The sequence below is a fragment of the Lynx canadensis genome, chromosome A2, assembly GCF_007474595.2.
Source record: "Lynx canadensis isolate LIC74 chromosome A2, mLynCan4.pri.v2, whole genome shotgun sequence".
NCBI classification, from domain to species: domain Eukaryota; kingdom Metazoa; phylum Chordata; class Mammalia; order Carnivora; family Felidae; genus Lynx; species Lynx canadensis.
Genome location: NC_044304.2, coordinates 138,219,720 through 138,225,719, shown reverse-complemented (window position 1 = coordinate 138,225,719; position 6,000 = coordinate 138,219,720).

Sequence of the window (6,000 nt, the reverse complement as noted above, 5' to 3'; positions counted from 1 at the left end):
ATTTTCAGTAAAGGTCACAGATGAGGTGCAAAAAGAGGCCTGAATAGCATGCAGTAAATGGCTCCCACTGGGATCCTTTTTTAATTTAATTTAATTTTTTATTTTTTAAGAGATGTCTACAGCTAATGTGGGGCTTGCACTCACAGCTCAGAGATCGAGTCATGAGCTCTACAGACTGAGCCAGCCAGGTTCCCCTCCCACTGACATTCTTGACACCTGTTTGGGAAGCTGACCCTGGTTGAGATATCATATATATATATATATATATATATATATATATATATATATATATGATAATTCCTACTCCTGCTTTGTGGCAGTCTGATTTTATAATCTTTTTAAAAACTTGCTGAAGATACCTTATTTTTTGAAACCCTAAATTATTTATAAGGTTTGGGCTTTCAGCATTTACACGACTGCATTTTTATTTGACAATTTATAAATGTACCTATTTTTCAACTGAATCATTATCATAAACAATGTTTTCCAGTTTTTGTTCAGAAGTTATTTTCAATAAATTAAAATCACATTCATATTTGACAATGTGTTTTTTGAAGATTAAAATGAATTTCCTCTGTATTTTTTAGAGAAAAATTACATATAGACAAACACAGATTTGTAATTTTGTATCTTTAAGCCAGACATAGTAGGCGGAATAATAGCCACCCCAAGATGTTTCTGTCCTAATTCTTAGAACCTCTGAACATATTATCTACATGAATAAAGAGACTTTGAAGATATGACTAATCTTAAAGACTTTGAAATGGGGAAATTAACCTAATCATATGAGTCCTTAAAAGAACCCTCCCGGCGGAGGAGAGAATCAGAGGGAAGAATGGATAGAGAGATAGAAGAAGGGGGCCGTAAGCCTACAAGTATGGATGGCCTCTAGAAGCTGTGAAAGACAAACACACCATCCCCTAGAGGCTCTGGAAAGGAAGCAGTCCTGCAAGCCTCTTGATTTGAACCCAGGGAGACCCGTGCTGGACTTACGAGCTTCAGAACTGTGATAAATGTGTGCCGTTTTAAGTCGCTTCATTGTGGTAATTTGTTACAGCAGCAATAGAAAAATAATGCTGATTTGGTACCAGCAGTAAGGTTTGAAACCATGCAGCACACAGGATACTAGGTACCACCTTTCCATTAATTAGAGAAAAATAATTGTGTAGAAATGCAATTGAATAACGAGTTCAAACACAAAGCTACATATACAATTTCATTTAATAACTTCTTGTGTGCAGCAGTTCTGTTTCTTTTGGTTTTCAGTGAAAATAGCTTTATTGATTTTTCTAATTACATTCATAACATAAGAACATTAATGCCGAAAAAAAGAACCCTCAAACACAAACTAACCAAAACAATCTGAAATCTCATTATCTTGAGAATTCTTCCATTAACATTTTTATGATTGTCATTTCACACGTCTCTATTTTATACATACATACACACGCATAAAATTTTACATAAATAGAATCATTACACTTGCCATTTTTATCATGGGTGAATTATTTTTTTCTTTGAAATGTATCACTTGTTTACAAACATATGAAGACACATAATTAATGTATATGTGGTAATAATAAACACCTGTGTCCTCACTACTCAGATTAAGGAATAGAACATTCATAGTACTTAGAAAGGCCCTGTGCTCCTTCCCAATCGCATTTCCCTTCCTCTCTTCCCAGTAGGAACTTCACTTTTTACTTTTATACTAAGCTTCCCTTGCTGAAAAAATAGATGCAGCATCTATGTATTCATTCTTAAGCAATTATTTGTTAGTTTTGAAAAACTGAGCAGCAAACCAGACGTATCCGTAAAAAGAAATCAATTACTGCCATTAAGTGAAGGTTCCCGGAGGATGTAACAGAAGAGCATCTCTCCATCTCACAGAGTAGTGTTAGCTCCACAGAATCTATTATGACTTTCCTGGGGACTGGGTCATCCTTCATGAATTTGGAACAGAGAGAATTAAGATTGAGGAATAATGGATCATGGCAGAGACATGCAAAGAGTGTTTAGAAAGGCAGAATAGCTTCCAGGCCCATGGAACTTGACATCAACCTGATTTAATACGTTAACAGAATTTTAAAAAACCACACACACACACACACACACACACACACACGCATACCACACCTACCCGCAAATGAGAAAAAGGATTGATCTGCAATGGAAGCAGAGGGAGATGAGAATTCCAGGAGCAGATCCTGGCAGTGCCTTTCTTGCCTCCAACAGGGGCTGAAGCGGTCCTGGTCCACGTATGCAAACAACCCTTTCCCGGCACTGTGGCAGATCAGATCTCTCCTTCCTGCGGAGATGGTTATCACCAAGGCTCAGGGAGCATTCATTCCCCAGTCTTTATGTGGAAGGATTCCCTAAGGGAAACACTCCTGGCCTCTCTTTCCCCAGTTTACCCCTTTTGGCAGAAGAGATGTCTTACCTAATAAGTGAAATGTGGAAGAGAGAGATGGCACTCTCTCAATCTCCCCCCTCTTTGGAAACCAGTCTTACCACAGGATGCATGCATTTTGGTCTCTCTCCTTCCCTGTAGTCAGGGGTCTGTCTATAAGGGTGACTGGGATTGAGCAGTTGTACTTGTGACAAAGTCAGTTGGTCTAATTCAGTGAAGAAATAGCGCCAAGTGCACTTAGTTGTGTAGCTAAAGCTGTGTCTCTAGCCTTCATTAGTAATAAAGCTGACATTTTGAGCTGTATCTGCTTGACTCCATATTTGCTTTTTAGTTAGTACCAAACTTCTGGGGCAGGAAAGGATGCTATCTATTACGCTCCTTCAAACCCTGGTAGGTAGAGATTATGTCATGCTGATGTTGTTAATTATCCAAGTCATATTTTTAATTTCTCTTATTCTGATTCATACTCACCAGGCAATCTTCAGGTAATAACTCACCTCTTTATGAGCCTTGATTAAAGGAAGATAATGTGTGCACCAGAAGATATTAAGTGCCTGGCTTCCTTACCAGTCCTACTTCTCCTTGTAATTAACACATTGGCATTTTGTTTTGATAGTTTATTTTTGTGAGCCTGGTTAGTGTGCATCTGCCCTTAAAAGATGGGTCTGTCAACAGAGTGATGTTAGAAGTTGTGAGCAAAATTGTCAGACAAAGCTCTAAGACATTTCAGAATTCAATCCAATACGGTTTTAATACCAGGAAGAGTTGGGTAGTTTGATTAGTGTGAGAAAATTCAGGACCTCCTTACATTCAAATGTCTGTATACCTAGAGGTGAATATATTTGCTTGTCCTAAGAACTAAGGAAAGAAAAATCCAATTAAGAGGCATGGCCACCTGGGTAGGACTCTAACCTGACTTGAAAATGAGATAATGATGTGATTCATTTCTAATGGTTATGAGCCCCATGAAGTTTTCTTCTTTCACTTAAAGTCCTTATTATTGTCAGCTATATTGTAAAGGGTTCAGTATGTTCCATCCCTGTCAAAGACAGGATCCAGTCTTATCAGGGGACTGGTCTCAATTCACTGAGAAGCTAAGAAGGCAGTTTCAAAAGTTGTATAGTGATATAACCCCTAAAATTTTGTGAGATGGTATATGTTTCCTTCGTGGAAAAGAATGTTACACGTCTAGGAAGATTTAGAATTAATCGTAGAAATGTTTTAGAGATCCAGAAGCTATTATTAATCTTTTCACATTAATTAATGTATGCATACTTGCTTTATTAAATATTTGTAAAGTAGGGGCACCAGGGTGGCTCAGTTGGTTAAGTGGTAGACTCTTGATTTTGGCTCAGGTCATGATCTCATGGGTTCATGAGTTCCAGCTCTGCATTGGGTTCCTTGCACTGACAGTGTGAAGACTTCTTGGGATTCTCTCTCTCTCTCTCTCTCTCTCTCTCTCTCTTTCTCGAATTCTTTCTGCCCCTCCCATGCAATACTGTCTCAAAGCAAATAAACTTAAAAAAATATGTAATGGGGGCACCTGGGTGGCTCAGTCGGTTAAGCGTCCGACTTCGGCTCTGGTCACGATCTCGCGGTTTGTGAGTTCAAGCCCCGCATTGGGCTCTGTGCTGACAGCTCAGAGCCTGGAGCCTGCTTCTGATTCTGTGTCTCCCTCTCTCTGACCCTCCCCTGTTCATGCTCTGTCTCTCCCTGTCTCAAAAATAAATAAAACATTAAAAAAAATCTGTAATGTATAGGACACTTTTACAACCATTTTAAAATGGCTAATTAAAAACTGATTTGTAAATGTGCATCTAGACTGAATATAATTAATTTCATATACAGTATTTGAGCATTTAAGAAACTTAAAGGAAACCATTTTCAAAGTTTTATTTGTTAATTTTCTAAGTATTGCTTAAATACTTGAAAAGTGTGTTAGATAATTTATGTATGTGTTGAAAGAATTTGAGTGTGTTAAACGTATTAATGCAGTTTACAATGTTAAAAGTAGTTTAATTAACAAGGTTTATAACCCCTTTTAGATAGTAATTAAAGGCCTCTTTTAAAGTGTGAAATTTGCTAGCCCTGTACATGGGATAATAAGGTTTATAAAGTGAACTGACAACTGTAAAGAAGAACTAATCTTTTTTTTCCTTATAATGATAATAAATTGAATATTTAAAAAACTAACAACCTATTAATGATTTTTTCCCCCATGTAAAAAACCAGTCTGGAGGAATAAAAACTCTCATTTAATAGAAATACTTCTAGTATCAGACACAAATCAACCTCCTGATATCAAAAAGTTAAGCCAGTGCCTCAGTTAGGCCATGGTAAATTCACTAGAGAAGGCCAACCTCAGATGTCCCTTTGGGAGATGGGCAACTGACCTCTCCCATACGGCATTCTGACCACATTATTGGTAATTCCTTTCCTTTTTGAAACTTCAACAACTTTTGTAGTGCTTTATTAAAGTGAGTTATTTCTTTAGAATAATGAATATCTTTTATTTATTTTTAATTTTTTAAATGTTTTATTTATTTTTGAGAGAGGGAGCACAAGCAGGGGAAGGGCAGAGAGACAGGGGGACAAAGGATCCAAAGTGGGCTCCACGTTGACAACAGTGGCCCAATGTGGGGCTCAGCCCGCAAACTGTGAAATCATGACCTGAGCCAAAGTCAGATGCTCAACCAACTGAGCCACCCAGATGCCCCTAGAATATGGATATTTAAAATACAATGTAATCATTGAGATTAAAGCACACACTTTAAAGTATCACAGGTTCTTGTGGTTCTCAAGCAAGTCAGCTCTGATAATAAGGAAGATAGGCTTGTAATTTTAATAATAGAATTTACCTAACTTCTTAATGGTTTTTCATGACTTTTCACCTCAAAAGAGCTTTGTTCTCTCTCCAGGTCCTCTCGTGATGCATGAATAGATCACTAGTTTTTAATGGAAAGAGGGTTTGGGAACCAGACAAATCTTGGTTTGAAATCAGTTAAGCCTTCCACCAGTTCTGAAAACTTGAGCAGATATTCAACCTCTAAGTTCTCATCTGTCCATTGGGAATAGTAATACCTACCTTAGAGGACTGTCGTGAAGCTTAGAGACATTACATGGGAAGAGCTGGCACACAACTGGCCCTCAATGAATAAGACATGATTCTTATGGGTAGTGTGAAGTCAGGGTATGAAGTATTATTAGGTGAGAAAGGGTTAATTTCTGCAGTGGGTTGAGTGTGTGTGTGTGTGTGTGTGTGTGTGTGTGTGTACACAGAGGACCAGCTGCCTCAAAAACATGCTGCTGCAGTGAATCATGGCTGGCTGCCAGAGGCTCCAAAGACCCTTGTACAATGTTAGGCAATGATCTTCTTAGTGTAAATGATACCCTGCAGGAACTCTAACTTCAGACTTCATGGGGTTGAAACTCTGGCCTCATACAATCTCCCAGAGATCACATATCCTATATCCATTGGAGTGAGAAGAATCCCTAGGCCCAAGAATTACCATACACTAGATTTGGGGCTGCCTACTTAAGGTCCTAAGGTCTCCTTCATTCACCAGCCAAATACCCTGGTGTTAGTTTTG